This window comes from Elephas maximus, chromosome 3, assembly GCF_024166365.1.
Source record: "Elephas maximus indicus isolate mEleMax1 chromosome 3, mEleMax1 primary haplotype, whole genome shotgun sequence".
Taxonomy (NCBI): Eukaryota; Metazoa; Chordata; class Mammalia; order Proboscidea; family Elephantidae; genus Elephas; species Elephas maximus.
The window spans coordinates 123,151,283-123,171,243 of NC_064821.1; positions in this window are offsets into that span (position 1 = coordinate 123,151,283).

Consider the following 19,961-nt stretch of genomic DNA (forward strand, 5'->3'; position numbering starts at 1 on the left):
ATTCCTCGGCTCTTCTGTTTACTGGTCTGTAAAAGTCCATTTTAAAGATTTCTCCCAGCTCTAATAAATATTCTGAGATAGTAGCTCATCACAAGTTTTTTTTTATCTGTTCTAAATATAGCTTTATCTAATGTAATATTTTGAAGTAATCTGAAGAATGTGTAAAATACCCAGTTCCACTCACAACAGACATGTGCATCAGAAATAAAACAGCCCAAAAAACAAGGCAAATAAATAAATAACTTATTTTAATGAGCTCAGTAGGCCCATTCGCAGACTTAAGACCAGAAATGAGACTCCATAAAGTTTCCTCTCCCAAAAACTTACCTCTGATTTAATTAAACACTCTTCTGGTCACCTCTTCAAACTTGTAAGGTGTTTAAATATTAAAAAAATATTTCTAGTCTACTTCATGTATTCATATTTTCTCACCAAGTACTAATTCTGCCTCATAGTGACCCTCTAGGACAGAGTAGAACTGCCCCCATAGGGTTTCCAAGGATGTAATCATTACGGAAGCAGACTGCCGTTCTCCCACCAAGTGGCTGGTGGGTTTGAACCACCAACCTTTCAGTTAGCAGCCAAGCACTTAACTACTGCATCACCAGTCTCCTTCCAATTATTGCCTATGTTAGAATAATGCTTTACAGTTTATTCATTACTTTCATACACTTTATTTAATTTGATCCTGACAACAAACCTGTGAGTTTGGAGGGCAGGTCCTATTGTCCAAATTTTATAGAATAGGAAATAGGGTTTGTGGAGGTGCAATGACTGGCCCACAGCTCTTCTAACTCAATCCCGGGCTCTGCCCATGACACCAGCTGCCTATGAAACAGAATATTTCTGCTTGAGACCAGGAACGGTTTCTTTTTTTGCTTCTTATTCTTCCCATGGTGCCAATGTTATTCTCAGAAGTAGGCACTCAAAATCTTAGATGACTAATTATATTATATGTCTGTATATATGCATATGGTTATGATTAACATATTTTTATACATATAACATTTTAAAGTGTTTTTACATGCATTAGCTAAGTTGAAGATCACAAGAAGAAGAAGAGATCTTCTGAAGATGTTCACTCAGCTCCACTGAACAGATGAGGACATATTGTGGTCACCAACTACCCAAGCCGGGGTTTTCAAGCCAAGTTTTTCCTGGGTAACCCACACTAACTGCATGCTTTTGTTCACAGGTTACAAATAGAATGCCCGTAGGGACCAGTAAGGCAAAACCAGACGGGAGCAGTATAAATAGGTGTGTCATACCTGAGTGAGGGGCAGGGCTGTGGGGAATTGAGAGTACACACACACTACTCAGCCCAGACTGCTTATGGGAATGGAGTCCTCAGGTTGCAAGGATTCTGGTTTTTCAAGAAGAGACAGAAGTCCAGATTTGCAGGTGAAATATCCTTTTTGATGTTGGTTCACATTTTAAAAGGAAGCAAACAAAATAGTGTAGGTCTAAAAGACACATCTGGTGGTAATATACAGCCTTTGGGATCTGTGTCTGTGTGTCTGTTTCTATATGCCCATCAGTTGGGTTTTATCCCCAGAGACCAGGGACTGAATTGAATCCTTGAGTATAATTCTGATCCTGAGAGCATTTAAATGCACTCAGAATTAGAAATTCCCAAGGCTTTGTGTCCAACTAATCATTATTTATAAAGAGATTTGTAGAGATTAGTGTTTCCAAATTTCCAGCCACCCTTGGAGGCATCAATGAGAATGACCACGGTAATGAAATCATTTTTAAGTCACATGGGCTTAACGGCTGCTGGCCACAAGGCCACTTACATATTTGATGATGATAATGATGATGATCATCATCACGATAAGGGATAGACAATGATGATGACAAGGACAAAATGGGCCTACTGTCTACTTCCCTTACAGGAAGACTCTGAAAGAGCCTTTCAAAAAATAAGCATGGTACTAAAATGGGAACCTAAGTTATTCATAGCATAATCATCCTTCTTGGATTATTCGAGTCCTGTCAATACTACCTATAGAGGGAGAGACAGTGAGGATGAGGGAAAGGAATATACGTTCCTCATGTGGAATTATTAAATGAACTCAAAAGGAGAAATGAACTTGTCATACAAATTATATTAAAGGCCAGATAGAAAATATAATTCATACTTCAGAGAGTATGATTGTCATTAATTGTACCTTTCTGCAATTGCAGTCAAAAGGTTGAAAAATATAACCCTCAGAAGAGTATTTTTGACTGAAATATTTTATATCGAATGTTGTTGTTGTTAGGTGCCACCGAGTGAGTTCCAACTCATAGTGACCCTATGTACAACAGAACAAAACACTGCCCAGCCCTACACCATCCCCACAATCCTTGTTATGCCTGAGCTCATTGTTGCAGCCAGAATGTCAATCAGCCTCATTGAGTGTCTTCCTCTTTTTCTCTTGCCCTCAATTTTACCAAGCATGATGTCCTTCTCCAAGGACTAATCCCTCCTGATAACATGGCCAAAGTACGTGAGATGAAGTCTTGCTTCTAAGGAGCATCCTGGCTGCACTTCTTCCAAGACAGATTTGCTTGTTCTTCTAGAAGTCCATGGTATATTCAATATTCTTCAACAACACCATAATTTAAAGGCATCAATTCTTCTTCAGTCTTCCTTTTTCACTGTCCTGTTTTGACACACATATGAGGTAATTGAAAACACCATGACTTGGTGTTTGGTAAAGTAGAGGGTCAGTGAAAAAGAGGGGAACCCTTAATGAGATGGATTGACACAACAGCCATAATGACGACCTCAAATATACCAATGACCATGAAGATGGCACAGGACCAGGCAACATTTCATTCTGTTATACATAAGGTTGCCATAATTTAGAGCCAACTCAACAGCAACTAACAACAACTAGCACTACTCATGATTGAAAATATTGTGCTGAATATGTACAGAAGAAATTTTACCAAATTCAATTTACCAAGTGTCATCAAACCTCCTTTAAAAGGAGTTCATTAACACAGTGCTTCTCTGCACCTAGGAAACATTGGTGGCATAGTGGTTAAGAGCTATAGCTGCTAACCAAAAGGTCGGCAGTTGGAATCCACCAGGCACTCCTTGGAACTCTATAGGGCTGTTCTAATCTGTCCTATAGAGTCGCTATGAGTCGGAATTGACTCGAAGGCAATGGGTTTGGTTTTTTTTTTTTTTTTTTTTTTTCCTGCACCTACAGTGAAGTCCCCCCATGCATCTGTCATTTTGTTCCACTGTGGGGGCTTGTGTGTTTGTTGCATGATGCTGGAAGCTACGCCATCAGTATTCAAATAACAGCAGGGTCACCCATGGTGGATAGGTTTCAGCTGAGATTCCAGACTAAGACAGACTAAGAAGGATCCAGCAGTCTACTTCTCAAAAGAATTAGCCAGTGAAAACTTTATGAATAACAAGTGGAACAGTGTTTGATGTAATGACGGAAGATGAGGCCCTCAGGTCTGAAGGCACTCAAAATGTGACTGGGGAAGAGCTGCCTCCTCAGAGTAGAGTTGACATAATGACATGGATGGAGTCAAGCTTTCAGGATCTTCATTTGCTGATGTGGCAGTACTCAAAATGAGAAGAAATAGCTGCAAACATCCATTAATAATCAGAACCTGGAATGTACAAAGTATGAATCTAGGAAAATTGGAAATTGTCAAAAATGAGATCGAACACATAAAGATCGACATCCTAGGCATTAGCGAGCTGAAATGGATTGGTATGGGTCATGTTAAATCAGACAACCATATGGTCTACTATGCTGGGAATGACAACTTGAGGACTGGCATTGCATTCATTGTCAAAGAAACCATTTCAAGACCTATCCTGAAGTATAACACTGTCAGTGATAGGATAATATCCATATACCTATAAGGAAGACCAGTTAATAAAATTATTATTCAAATTTACACACTAACCGCTAAGGCCAAAGAGGAAGAAATTGAAGATTTTACCAACTTCCATGTCTGAAATTGATCGAACATGCAATCAGGAAGCACTGATAATTACTGGTGATTGGAACGAGAAAGTTGGAAACAAAGAAGAATTGGTAGTTGAAAAATATTGCCTTGGTGATAGAAATGATGCCACAGATAGCATGAGAGAATTTTGCAAAACCAATGACTTCTTCATTGCAAATACCCTTTTTCATCAACATAAACAGTGACTATACACATGGACCTCACCAGAGGAAATACACAGGAATCAAATCAACTATATCTGTGGAAAGAGATAATGGAAAAGCCCAATATCATCAGTCAGAACAAGGCCAGGGTGGACTGTGGATCAGACCAGCAATTACTCATATGTGAGTTCAAGCTGAAACTGAAGAAAATTAGAACAAGTTCATGAGAGCCAAAGTATGAACTTGAGTGCCTCCCACCTGAATTTAGAGACCGTCTCAAGAATAGATTTGATGCATTGAACACTAATAATTGAAGACCAGGTGAGTTGAGGAATGACATCAAGGACATCATACATGAAGAAAGCAAGAGGTCATTAAAAAGATAGAAGAGAAATAAAGACCAAAATGGATGTCAGAAGAGACTCTGAAACTTGCTCTTGAAGGTCAAGTAGCAAGGAAAAAATGATGAAGTAAAAGAGTTGAACAGAAGATTTCACAGGGTGACTCTAAAAGACAAAGTAAAGTATTATGATGATATGTGCAAAGACCTGGAGATAGAACACCAAAAGGGGAGAACACACTCCACATTTCTCAAGCTGAAAGAACTGAAGAAAAAACTCAAGCCTGCAGTTGCAATGCTGAAGGATTCTCTGAGGAAAATATTAAACAACGAAGGAAGCATCAAAACAAGGTAAAAGGAATACACAGAGTCACTCTACCCCCAAAATTGGTCAGCATACCACCATTTCAGGAGGTAACATATGATCAGGAACCAATGGTACAGAAGGAAGAAGTCCAAGCTGCACTAAAAGCATTCACGAAAAACAACACTCTGGGAATTGATGGAATATCAATTGAAATGTTTCAACAATCTGACGCAGTGCTGGAAGTGCTCACTCATCTATGCCAAAAAATTTGGAAGACAGCTACCTGCCAACCGACTGGAAGAGATCCATATTTTTGCCTATTCTGAAGAGAGGTGATACAACCAAATCTGGAAATTATCAAACAATATCATTATTATCACATGCAAGCAAAATTTTGCTGAAGATCATTCAAAAGTGGCTCCAGCAGTATATTGACAAGGAACTGCCAGAAATTCAAGCCAGATTTAGAAGAGGATGTGGAACCAGGGATATCATTGCTGATGTCAGGTGGATCCTGGCTGAAAACAGAGAAAACCAGAAAGATGTTAACCTATGTTTTATTGACTATGCTAAGGCATTTGACTGTGTAGACCATAACAAATTGTGGATAACATTACAAAAATTCCAGAACACTTAACTGTGCCCATGAGGAACCTGTACATAGATCAAGAGGCAATTGTTTGGACAGAACAAGGGGATGCTGTGTGGTTTAAAATCAGGGAAGGTGTGAGTCAGAGTTGTATCCTTTCACCATACCTATTCAATCTGCATGCTGAGCAAATAATCTGAGAAGTTGGACTGCATGAAGAAGAATGGGCATTAGGATTGCTGGAAAACTCATTAACAACCTGCGTTATGCAGATGACACAACCTGGCTTGCTGAAAGTGAAGAGGACTTGAAGCACTTACAGATGAAGATCAAAGACCTTAGCCTTCAGTATGGATTACACCCCAGCATAAAGAAAACAAAAATCCTCACAACTGGACCAGTAAGCAACATCACAATGAATGGAGAAAAGATCAATCTTGTTAAGGATTTCATTTTACTTGGATCTGCAATTAACGCCCATGGAAGCAGCAGTCAAGAAATCAGAAGACACATGCCATTGGGTGAATCAGCTGCAAAAGTCCTCTTTTTTGAAAAGCAAAGATGTCACCTTGAGGACTAAGGTGAGCCTGACCCAAGCCATGGTGTATTCAATCACCAGATATGCATGAGAAAGCTGGATGATGAATAAGGGAGATGGAAGAAGAATTGATGCCTTTGAATTGTGGTGTCAGCTAAGAATATTGAATATACCATGGACTGCCAAAAGAACGAAAAAAATCTGTCTTGGAAGTACAACGGAATGCTCCTTAGAAGCAAGGATAGCAAGAAGGCATCTTATATACTTCGGCCATGCCGTCAGGAGGGATCAGCCCCTGGAGAAGGACATCATGCTTGTTAAAGTAGAGGGTCAATGAAAAAGAAGAAGACCCTTAACGAGTTGGGTTGACACAGTGGCTGCCACAACAGGCACAAGCATAACAACAATTCTGAGGATGGCACATGAGCTGGCAGTGTTTCGTTCTGTTGTGCATAGAGCCTCTATAAGTCGGAATTGACTCAACAGCACCTAACAACAACAACAATGAAGTGTATGCTTATTACAGTTTAACCCCACAGAAACACGAGACAAACAACAGAAGGTATTTTGACGGGCCAGGAAACTCAACAGCTAGGTCTCTGATCATATTACCCGGAAATTCCAGAGTGAAGTGTCCAAGACCTGGCCTAAGTAAGGCAGAGTGTCGATGGAAAAATGCTGTTGGACATTACATATAGTCAGTAGTGTATGATCCACAGCTAAACTCCCTAGGTTTTCTGGAAAACATATAAACATATAAACAACTAAAATTGTTTTCTTTGGTACTCCACGTGGCCTGCTCAAAAACAAATTGTGCAATCTGATCTCTGCTAGCTTCCAACTAAGTTTAGGCAAAAAATATTCCCAAGCTGTCCGTGGTAAGCCCCTCCCTGCCTCCACTGTTATAATTCCTGTTTATATCTTTGTTTCTTGACTCATTTTACCAACTGATTCCCTTATAGGTGAATAAGCAATTTGCATAAAAAATAAATGGCGTACAAAGTAATTAACTAAATGCTTCTGAAATATTTTTGACATTGGACACAATTGCATTTTCCCTCCTTTCCCTATTCTTTTCTACTATTAATTCATCAATTATTCAACAGTTATTCAATATGTATTTATTGAGTAATACTAAGTGCCAGTCACTGTTATAAATGATTGGTTATACAATGGAGAAATAAAACAACATGGTCCATGCTTTTGTGATATTTATAGTTTTACAGGGGAGATAGAATTAACCAAATACATAGGTAATTACAGATTGCTACAAGTTCTATCGGAAGAAAAAGAACATGGTGTTGTGGGAGAGAATAACCTAGACCATAATTTAAATCAAGAATGTCAAAGAAAACTCCTCTGTGGAAGTGATGTTTAAACAACAAAATGAAGACTAGGTAGGAATGATATAGGCAATGAGTGAGATGAAGACTGCTCCAGGCAGAGGAAACAGTATGCTGAAAGGCCACCTGAGGGAGATTCACCATTACAGCAGTGGTTTCCAAATTCCAAACTGATCAGGCACCTTATCAATAAAAAAAAAAAAAAATTTATTCACACACCTCCAACTCTAAATATTTAGGTATTGTTACATTGTGTGTCCTTTTGTATATTATTAAAAAAAATTACTGTCAAGTTGATTTTGACTCATAACAACCCTATAGAGGCCCTATAGGACACAGTAGAACTACCTCACAGGGTTTCCAAGGCTATAATCATTTTTTTTTAAATTGTACTTTAGATGAAGGTTTATAGAACAAACTAGCTTCTCAATGAACAATTAGCACATATTGTTTTGTGACGTTGGCTACCAAACCTACGACATGTCAACACCCCCCCTCCTCTACCTTGGGTTCCTGATTACCAGCTTTCCTGTCCCTTACTGCCTTCTAATCCTTGCCCATGGGCTGGTGTGCCCCTTTAGTCTTGCTTTGTTTTATGGGTCTGTCTAACCTTTGACTGAAGGGTGAACCTCAGGAGTGGCTTCATTACTGAGCTAAAATGGTCTCTGGGAGCAATACTTTTGGGGTTTCTCCAGCCTCTGTCAGACCATTAAGTCTGGTCTTGTGTGTGTGTGTGTGTGTGTGTGTGTTTTAGAATTTCGTTCTACATTTTTCTCCAGCTTTGTTGGGGACCCGTTATTGTGATATTTGTCAGAGCAGTCAGTGGTGGTAGCTGGGCACCCTCTAGTTGTACTGGACTCGGTCTGGTAGAAGATGTGGTAGTTGTGATCTACTGGTCCTTCGAATTAATCTTTCCCTTGTGTCTTTGATTTTCTTCATTCTCCCTTGATCCAGATGGGGTAAGACCAGTAGAATATCTTAGATGGACACTCACAAGCTTTTAAGACCCCAGATGCTACTCACCAAAGTAGAATGTAGAACATTTTCTTTGTAAACTATGTTATGCCAATTGAGCTAGATGTTCCCTGAGACCATGGTCCCCACAGCCCTCAGCCCAATAATTTGGTCACTCAGTGGGTTTGGATATGTTTATGGAGTTTCCATGAGCTTGTCCAAAGCTGTAATCTTCACAGACCCAGACTGCCATATCTTTCTCCTGAAGAGCTTGTGGGTTTGAACTAGTGGACTTTCGGTTAGCAGCCAAGAGCTTAACTACTGTACCACCAGGGCTCCTTGTACATTATAAAACTTACCAAAAATTTGAAAGTTTTTAAAAGATAGGTTTTGTTTTTTTTTTTAATGGGCCCTCTGGTACCCTCAACTTCAGAGACTGCTACATTAGAGGATATGGAGGAAGGACAATGTCATCGAAATTTAAAATGTGATCATATTAAGCAGAGAAAGACTATGATCTAATTTACATTGTCAAATACCACTCTGACTCCAGAATGGGTAGTAATAAATTAAATATATAGTTATGGGATTGGGTGAGGAGCCCTGGTGGTGCAGTAGTTAAGACTACAGCTGCTAACCAAAGGGTTGGCAGTTCAAATCCACCAAGTGCTCCTTGTAAACTCCATGGGGCAAGTTCTACTCTGTCCTATAGTGTTGCTATGAGTTGGAATTGACTCAACAACAGTGCGTTGGGTTTGGGTTTGGGATTGGGTGAGAGTAAAACTTTGTACACTAAGACTCAGACATGCTCTGAAACTCCTTCTTGGGTTGGGGAGGGATACTGAAACTTTATAATTAAAAGTAATCCAAGGGCCTGGAAACAAGGTATTCCATAGCTATGAGTACAACTGGCATCCAGACCTTGATTTCTAAATACCGTTCTCCACTAAAAAGAAACAGAGCTTCTTGGAACTGAGGTATCCCATAGCAAAGAGTATAACTGGCACCAAGATCTTGGTTTCTAAATACCATTCTCCACTAAAAAGAAACAGGGTTTCTTGGAGAAATGGCTCCAGGTCTGGAGCAGGAAAAGTACTAAATGACCTGGAATATGCTGTGCCAGAAAGCAAGAAAGTGCTCAAAGAGGAGTAAGGTTATGTCAAAAAGACACAGGAGTTGGCTTGAAGGGGCTGCCCACTGACGAAGCATATGGTATTTTGGATATCAAAAAGAATATTGATAGCAATGTACTGTAATACACTGAACACAATAAAATGTATGAATCTGTAGTGATATGAGAGAGAATATGAGATATTTTAGAAGAATCTGAGCTAATAAATAAAAAATAAAGAAACAATAAAATTATAAAATCATTATTTTGCAACCTCTGATGTGATAACTGGAGCCCTGGTGGTGCAGCAGTTAAGAACTATGGCTGCTAAACAAAAGGTTGTCCGTTCTCACCCACCAGCTGCTCCTTGAAAAACCTATGGGATGGTCCTGCGGCCCCATAGGGTCACTATGAGTCAGAATCAACTCAACAACAAATTTGGTTTTCGATGTGATAACTAAGAATCAGCAATGGATGCTAAAACCATTGGGTAGGCTGTTGGATACATGGTATTTATGTGGTCTCAAAATATTACCCCACATATTAGCTATTAATTTAAAAGAGAAAATGCACCTTTATAAGGGAGAGTTCATGTGGTCACCTCCTTAATCTGGCTATCACTACTGACCATTGTGATCAGGGCCACAATAGATGGATCCTGATAGGACAGGAGAAAAATGTGGAACAGAGCTCAAATTATAAAAAAAATTCCAGACTTAATGGATCAGTTGAGACTGGAGGACTCCCTGATACTATCACCCTGAGATACACTTTAACTTTAAACCCAACTTACCCCTTGAGGTCTCCTTTTAGCTAAATAACAGGTTGGCTCATAAAATAAATCACCTATGATTAATGAGCTCCTTTAAAAAATCATCTATATAAGACCAAATGGTCAAAAATGACTCTAAAGCAAAGATGGGGCAGGGAAACTAGAGTACTAGAAATGGTACAACCAGAACAGAATGAATGAGAATGATGATACATTGTGGAAAATGACATTGTGAAAAATGTAACCAATATCACTGAATAATTTGTGTAGAAATTGTTAAATGGGAACCTAATTTGCTGTGTAAATTTTCACCTTAAACAGTAAAACATTATTTAAAAAAAAAAGAGGCATAAAACCAAATGCAGTGCATGAACCTTACTTGGACCCTGGATTAGAGTAGGGAAGGTAACCATCTATAAAAGACATTTTGGGACAACTGGAAAAAGTTAAATATGGACTAGATATTAGATATTATTGAATTAATGTGAATTTCCTTAGATCATGTTGGCAGTATTATAGTTGGATGAAGGAGCCCTGGTGGCACAATAGTTAAGTGTTCAACTGCTAACCAAAAGGTTGGCAATTCAAACCTACCCAGCGGCTCCAAGGGAGAAAGACTGGCAATCTGCTCCTGAAAAGATTACAGCCTGGAAAACCCTATGGGACAGTTCTACTCATAGGGTCTCTATGAGTCAGAGTCTATTCAACAGCACCCAATAACAACAACATTATGCCTGTGTAGGAGAATGTCCTTATTTTTAGTATAGAAATACTGAAATATTGGATTGAGCATTCAAAAATTACTGAATATCAGCAATTTCATGTAGTTCAACCTTACGTTTAAAGGTAAATGTCACAATGTTTGCAACTTACTTTCAACTAGTTAGGCAAAAAATTACTAGAAGAGATAAATGATGGATGGATGGACGGACAGATGGACGGATGGATGGATGGACAAAGGGATGGACAGACGGACGGAGAGATGGATGGATGGACGGACAGACGGACGGAGAGATGGATGGATGGACGGACAGACGGACGGAGAGATGGATGGATGGACGGACAGACGGATGGATGGATGGACGGATGGATGGATACAGATGACAGATGATAGACAGACAGAAGACAGACAGGCAGACAACTTTAGAGACTGCTGCATTAGAGGAAATGGAGTAAAGCCAATGTCACTGAAATTTAAAATTGTGACAGATAGATAAAATAAGACAATGAATTGATGAATCTTGGTGAAGGACACATATGGATGGATATTCATTGTACACATATTTCAATTTTTGTTGGTTTGAAAATTTTCAAAATATAATATTGAGAAAAATTATTAAAAAGTGAAAACCTTAGGCTCTCGTAATTAAAGGTAAAAATAGTTTATTTAAAGTAAACTCAGTCTCTTAGGGATTAATGCTTTATATTTTAAGGTTTCTCTCTCATTCCTTCCCTTCCTCTCGTATCTTTTGAGATATATGGGCACTGCTGGAAATAGTACAGTAGGAGTGTTGTTTAGTCTGCATGTTGTCCTTCTCTCCCGGCACATGATATCTAGTTGATGCATATAACTTACCTCGCGTGAGCTTTGGGCATCAAGCGTTGGTCTATACACTTACTGTGACCGCTGTTAACACTGATATTGCTGAGTTTCATCTCTTGGCATAGGCAGTGCATGGCGATTTCTCTGAAAGAAGTTCAGCCATCTCCTCCTGCTGCCCTGGCTGCCTGCATTGATTCCCACTAATGCTGCTGATTCTTTGAGATTTAGCAATATCCTCTACATGAACCTCAGCTTCGAGTTGCCTAATTATAACCACCACTACGATGTTCTCTTGAGCAGAGACCTCTGATGAGACACCCTCTACTGTGACCTCCTCACAGGCATATTAATTTTATTTCTCAATTACCTTCCATATATCTTCAGAGTCAGTCAGGAACCTCTATACTTCTTCCAAATCATGCACTGGCCATGGGGAACCAACTACATTCTGCCTAATGTGGTACACCACCATTTAAATGCTACTGTGGCCATCCATTTTGGCACAGGGCTTCTCTCAGAGGACTTCCAACCTCTCAGCCACTTGTTGTCATTGTTAGATTCCATCAAGTTGCTTCTGACTCATAACAACCCTGTGTACAACAGAATGAAAACCCGCCCAGTCTGGCACCATTCTGACAATTGTTGCTATGTTTGAGCCCATGGTTGCAGCCACTCTCAATTTCATTGAGGGCCTTCCTCTTTTTCATTGACCCTCTACTTTACCAAGCATGCTGTCCTTCTCCAGGGCCTGGTCCCTCCTGATAATATGTCCAAATTACATGAGATGAAGTCTCACCATCCTTGTTCCAAGAGCATTCTGGCTGTACTTCTTCCAAGATGGATTTGTTTGTTCTTCTGTCAGGCCATGGTATTCAATATTCTTTGCCAACATCATCATTGAGATGTAGCAATATCCATTCTTCTTCAGTCTTCTTTATTCATTGTCCAGCTTTCACATGCATATGAGGCAATTAAAAATACCATGACTTGCGTCAGGTACCTCTTAGTCCTCAAAGTGACATCTTTGCTTTTTTAAAACTTTAAAGAAGTCTTTTGCAGCAGATTTGCCCAATGCAATATGTTGTTTGATTTCTTGATTGCTGCTTCCATAGGCTCTCAGCCACTGATGATCCCAAATTCTCCCAAAACTATCAATGGGAGTTGCATTGTGAAGTAAAAGACATTACTTTGTTTCTTGTCTGTTTCTATCCTTAATTCCTTCCCTAACATTTCCTGCTTTTCATACAGCGGAACTTCTCTTGAATTTATACTCTGCATCCTTTCTACATTATAGATCATTGTACAACTCTATTTTCAAATAACTAAACTTTCTTCTTCACTTTTAAAGGGAAACTTTCAGAATTTAGAGGCCAGAAACCTCTTTTCCTTTTCAAAAAGTCTAGATTTGATGACAATTGTCTCACCACAGACCCAAGAAAGTTGACTTTAAGATTCAAACCTAAGCAAAAATCCCTTTTCTCTATGTGAAGTCTGTCTTCCCAGCAGCAATGAATGCCACTGATTCACTGAGAAAGCAGCCACAAGATAAAGGGTTTATGAGGGATTAAATATCCATTGGTTCCTAGGCCATCAATATTCTCCTCATTAAAAAAAAAAAAAAAAAAAAAAACTTTTGCCGTTGAGTTGATTCCAACCCATAGCAACCCTATAGGACAGAGTAGAATTGTCCCATAGAGTTTCCAAGGGGTGGCTGGTGGATTTGAACTGCTGACCTTTTGGTTAGCAGCCAAATGCTTAACACTGTGCTATCAGGGCTCCTTTGTCCTCATTAGGACTACCAAAACATGTTGAGTCAGAAAATCTGAGTTCTAGTCCCAACCTTTCTACTGATATTCTTTGTGACTTTGGGCAATTAATAAAAAGTAATAAATAGCAGTAACAACTAATCAGCTCCAATTATACGTTAGTGAAGCTAGGCCATCAGTGACACTGGATCCATTCCCCCCCCCCTTTTGATGCTCTTGTTGCAGTCCCCCAAATACTATCTTAAGTCTGCACCATTCCCTCTAGTCTCTGGCCCAACCCTTCTTGTGTGAGAAAAAATAAATCCCTATTGTTTATAAATTACAAAGAAGAAACGAATCAGTACATAACAGGTATTTGATAAATACTTCTTAATTTAAAAAGCTGTTTGTAATAAACCCAAATATATTACCTTTCATTTAACAGGTTTTTCATTTGCATAGAGAAGGGAAGTTTTACTTCATTCTTTAGAACATCATTCATTCATTTAAATTTTCTTGAGTGTCTATGATGAGTTGGAAGGGAATTTATAATCCATGTAATCCAACTTCCTCAGTTAAAACATACAGCAACTGAGGCCCAATAATTTGAGATAATTTGGCACAGGTCTCACAGCTAGTACATGGCAAAGGAAAGGGCTAGAAGCTTGTCTTTGCCTTGCCTCCTAATTGAAAACTTACCAGTTTTAACACAAAATTCTTACAAATTTGAATGTCTGACAAACAGACTGATGGCACCTTAGAAACCTATGTGGAAAAGACCCTGATTACCAAATTCAAAATTCTAATATGTGAAGGAGGTTCCTCTTTACCTCAGGCCCTCATTGCTTTATCTCTGGTTTTATAAAGCCTTCCTAAGTTATTTCATTGCTTTCATAGTCCTCTCTCTGAAAATCATCTCCCATATCTACAAGATAATATGCCAGCTTCCAAACCCAAAATGAATGTTTCATTTCATCAGTCACCTATTTAAAAATCTTGACTTCCCTGTATTGATTACAGAGTAGAATATTGATTACAGGATAAAAGACAGGTCTAGATTCAAATCATGGCTCTGTCCTGCCACTTTCTTCAAAAAGCTGTGTTTCAAATAAAACACATAAACACTATGACCTTTAATTTCTACAACTCACAAATGAGTATAAGACAGTTCAAGGTTTAAATCTTGGATTTAAGCCAAATCTAAAAATCCCCCGCCACATAACTTAATTATGTATACAGCAAATGGGCATAAAAATTTTAAAGCAGCAAAAACATATCAATAGTGTTCAAAAAGGGAAAGGGTAGTGTTGCAACCCTCAAATATTGGTGGCCATCAAAGAAAGATGCAGGAGTTTCCAAGAATTTGCAGAACTCGTCTCAGAGCAGTGTGGCATGCCTCCTAACATCATCCTCCAAACAAGCATTATGTAAGGAAGGTTAGTGAACAAAATTCCGAAAAACCTAATACCCCTTAACCTGGGAAAGGAAGATTCAGAGCAGATATGGGAAGCTCTTGAAGAAGGAAAAGAATTTTCCAAGGGAGGAGAAGCCCCATCCCAACTGCCTTCATGTCTTCATTTTGATATCATCCAGCCGGGAGAAAAATGAAGAGGTTAGCAGAACAATCATAAACACCCAGAGTTAATTATCTCCAACAATAAATGTGATTTAGCAGAAAGAAAGAAACAGAAGAAAATAATTAGGACAAGAGTCTCTGAGGGAGGGAGAATGGAAAAGAGGCATGCTGAGTGCCTGAAGGGAAGTAGCCTACACACATATTATTGGTACAGGGGCAAAACTCTCCATTTATTATCTTTTCCCTCGAGGAGGAGAGAATGGGGGTGAGAGGAAGAGGAATGGAAATTGCTCCTGGAGAGAAATGGGTGAATGTGGAAAGGGAGATATGAGGAAAATCAGTGACACTGAAGTAGAGAACACAACAAACAAAACAAAACATAGGAAGATTATAGATTACTTTCTCCAAAGGAAATAAAACCCTAGAAGTCCATGATGATTTGAGGGAACAATCCAAAACCTGATGATATTTCTTATTGTGATTAAGATAAACTCCAACAGACGGACAGGGTTCATCACAGAAAGCATTTTATAAAATCAAAAGAAAGACTAAAGTGCAAGTTCTCCACCCAAGGCTATACACAGTCATAGTTGAGTGCTTTCCTCCTCCTTGAGCCCTGAAGTAATAGAAAGGCAAATGGAATTCTACCACACTACAGCAGTACAGATAGAAGACCTGAACAAGGCTTCTCATATTCTGTACAAAAAGAAAAAAGGCAGTCCTGAGGGGACCTGGCCCAGAACCCTCCCCACCAGCTCTGGACCCCTCGGCCGCTGACTTCCATAGCCATACCCCAGCCCCCCACCCAGTTTATGCTACAGACAACTGACCCATCTCCGCCCCATCTCTGCCCCTTCCCCCTTTGCTGGACCTGCCCTGCTGCACCATAGCTGAGCAACTGGCCCTGCACACCCAGACAAGGTGGTGAGAACAATCACACCCACAGACAAGCAAGCCACAAAACACACCTGGCCCACGTGCCCAGATGTAACCAAACAAATCAAAAAAAGTAGGACAAAACAAACAAATGTACAATCAATAAACAAATAAAATAATAACTGAAAGTCTCAGAGACAGCAGACAATATAAAAACATTAAAAACAAAAAAAAACAGGACAAGATGGCTCCAATAAGTGGCCAGAAATAAAGCCCAGTTAACCCTCCAGCACAAGAAAAGGTACTAGAACTACCTGATAGGAAATTCAAAATCTAACATTCATGGCTTTCCAAGGGATTAGAAATCAAGGGAAATGCAGAAAAATCATAGAAAACACAGACAAAATCAACTGTAAAGACTCCACAAGAAAAGTACTGGAATTGATAGAAAGATTCAGCAGAGTAACAGGATACAAGATAAACTTTAAAAAATCAATTGGATTCCTATACACCAGTAAAGAGAACTATGAAAAAGAAATCAGGAAAGCAATACCATCTATAATAGCCCCTAAAAAAAAAAAAAAAGCTTAGGAATAAATCTAACCAGCTAAGTAAAAGACCTATACAAAGAAAACTACAAAACACTATCCACTATCTCAAGAAACCACATAAGTGGAAAAACATACCATGCTCCTGGATAGGTAAACTCAACATTGTGAAATAGTCAATTCTATCCAAAGCAATCTACAAACACAATGCAATCCTGATCCAAATACCAACAGCTTTCTTTAACAAGATGGAAAAACTAATCATTAACTTTATAAGGAAAGGAAGGAGGCCCAACACAGGTAAAGCATTACTGAAGAAGAACAGTAGGAGGCCTCTCACTACATGACCTCAGAACCTACTATACAACTACTTTGGTCAAAACAGGCTGGTACTGGTATAACAACAGACACACTGACCACTGAAACAGAATTGAGAACCCAGATGTAAATTCATCCACCTGCAGCCACCTGATCTTCAACAAAGCCCCAAAGTCCATCAAATGGGGAAATGATAGTCTTTTTAAAAAACGATGCTGGCAAAACTGGATGTCCATCTGTAAAAAAATAAAACAGGACCCTTACCTCATACCATACACAAAAACTAATTTGAAATGGATCGAAGACCTAAATATAAAACAAAAACTATAAAGATCATAGAAGAAGAAATAGGGTCAACTCCAGGAGCCCTAACATATTGCATAAATAGGGTACAAGCCATAATTAACACACAAACACCAGAAGATAAGCTGGGTAAATAGAGTCTTCTAAAAATTAAACTCATAGGCTCATCAAAAGGCTTCACCAAAAGAGTAAAAAGAGAATCTACAGACTGGAAAAAAAATTTTTGGCTATGACATATCTGACAAAGTTCTAATCTCTAAAATCTATAGGAAAATTCAACACCCCTATAATAAAAAAACAAATAATCCAATTAGAAAATGGGCAAAGACTATGAACAGATACTCATCAAAGAAGACATTCAGGCAGCTAACAGATACATCCAGAAACGTCAGTTATCACTAGCATTTAGAGAAATACAAACAAAACTAAAATAAGATACCTTCTCACCCAGATGTTACTGATAGGAATCAAAAAAAAAAAAAGAGAGAGAATAACAAATGTTGGAGAGATTGCAAGGAAATCAGAACACTTTATGCACTGCTGGTGGGAATGCAAAATGGTACAACCATTTTGGAAAACAATATGGCGCTTTCTTAAAAAGCTAGAAATAGAAATACCACATGATCCAGTAATCCCACTCCTAGGATTATATCCTAAAGAAATAAAAGCCATCACAGGAATAGACACATGCACACCCATGTTCATTGTAGCATTATTCACAATAGCAAAAAGATGGAAACAACCAAAGTGCCCGTCAGCAGATGAATGCACAAATAAACTATGGTACATGTTTAAAGAGCAATGATGAATCTTCAAAACATCTCACAACATGGATGAATGTGGAGGGCATTATGCTGAGTGACAGAAGTCAATCACTAAAGGACAAATACTGTATGAGACCACTCTTATAAAAACACATGAAAATGTTTCCACACAGAAAAAGACAATTTTTGATGGTTACGAATGAGGGGAGAGGGAAAAATACTACATAGCAGATAAGTGTTAACTTTGGTGAAGGGTAAGACAGTACACAATACCAGGGAGGAAAGCACAACTTGATCAGGGTAAAGTCATTGAAGCTTCCTAGACACATCTAAACACCCTGAGGGACCAAACTACTAGACTGAGGGCCGGGGACCGTGGTCTCAGGGGACATCTAGCTCAATTGGCATAACACAGTCTGTAAAGAAAATGTTCTACATCTGACTGTGATGAGTAGAGCCTGGAGTCTTAAAAGCTTGTGAGAGGCCACCTAAAACACATGTACCGGTCCAATCCCAGCTGGAGCAAAGGAGAATGAAAAAAACCAAAGACACAAGGGAAAGATTAGCCCAAAGGACTAATGGACCACAACTACCACAACCTCTACCAGACTGAATCCAGAAAAACTAGATGGGGTCTGGCTACCACCAACAACTGCTCTGGCAGGGATCACAACGGAGGGTCCTAGACAGAGCTGGAGAAAAATGTAGAACAAAATTCAAATTCACACACACGTACACACACACAAAAGACCAGGCTTGCTAGTACAACAGAGACTGGAGAAACCCTGAGAGTATGGTCCCTCACACCCTTTTGACTCCGTGCTGAAGTCACTCCTGATATTTATCCTTCAGCCAAAGATTAAATAGCAATTTTTTTTTTAATACGGTCAACAATAACACACATGGGGGATGTGCTTTGTAGTTCAATCATGTATATGGGACTAATGGGCACACCAGCCCAAGAGCAAAGACAAGAAGGTAGGAAAGGACAGGAAAACAGGATGAATGCAAACAGGGAAACTGGGGTGGAGAAGGGGAGAGTGTTGACACATCATGGGGTTGGCAACCAATGTCACAAAACAATTTATTAACTGTTTAATGAGAAACTAATTTGCTCTGTAAACTTTCACCTAAAGCACAACTAAAAAAAAAAAAAAAAAAGACAAAATGGAGCATAATAACTATGCAAACCTATGAGCAAAAATAAATACACGAAAGAAGACTACAGATTAAGAATCCTTTCTGTAAGTAAGCAGAGCCCCACAAAGGGAAAATTGCCTGCAAGTGCTTTATGATATAGAAGTTGATGAGAACATAAAATCAATTTTTAAAAAGGGTAAGGAGATAAAGCAATAGTAAAATGAAAAGGGAGGCTACAAAAAACTAAGAAAACAAATTAAGAACCAACAACACCGTGTAGAACTAAAAACAAATTTGAAGCCACAGGGAATATCTCTATGGAATGTAATTTCAAATTCCAAACCTATTTAAATTAGACATTTCTTCTATCCCCTGTTACCTGTGTAGAATAAGAGGTCAAAATTGGCTTCTTTTCTCTTCCTAGCTCCATCTTCTCAGTTTGTCAGTTGCTGTTTCTAATATCTGGGCAGTAGGAGGGAAGATGATGAGGGAAATGGGGTACAGTTTCATGTACCCGGTACAGTTATAATCCATCTTCAGTGCTCTCTAGATGGCATCACTATAACTGCTAACTTTTATGGAGTATTTTTGTGGGCTTCTCACAGGTCCCCTATAATTCTCTGTCTCTTTTATGTCTGGCTTCTGGAATTCTCGAGTTCACGCCTCAGTTCATGTCCATTTCCCCCTCAGACAGTACTGTTCATAGGATCACTTCCACAAGGTCCATAGCAAGTCCTCAAAAACAGCATCTTTACCCTGCAATCAGGGGACATGCATTCCACTGCCAATTTTGCCACCTGACAGGGGCAGTTCCAACCACAGCATCTCACCCTTAGAATATTCACTGGTAAGACCCTAAAGCTCCTGGAGACACACAGCAAGCTCTCCAAGTGGCCTTCGTGAAAACTCTCTCTCTTGACGGGTGGAGAGAGGGTGGCGCATCTACCATATTTGCCTTTTTTTATTATTACTGGGCTATTTGTCTGGTCCAAGTTTGAGGACAGGTGAAAAGACAGCTTGGCTTCTATACAAGGTTGTTTTTACTTCAGTTTATTCCTGAAGCA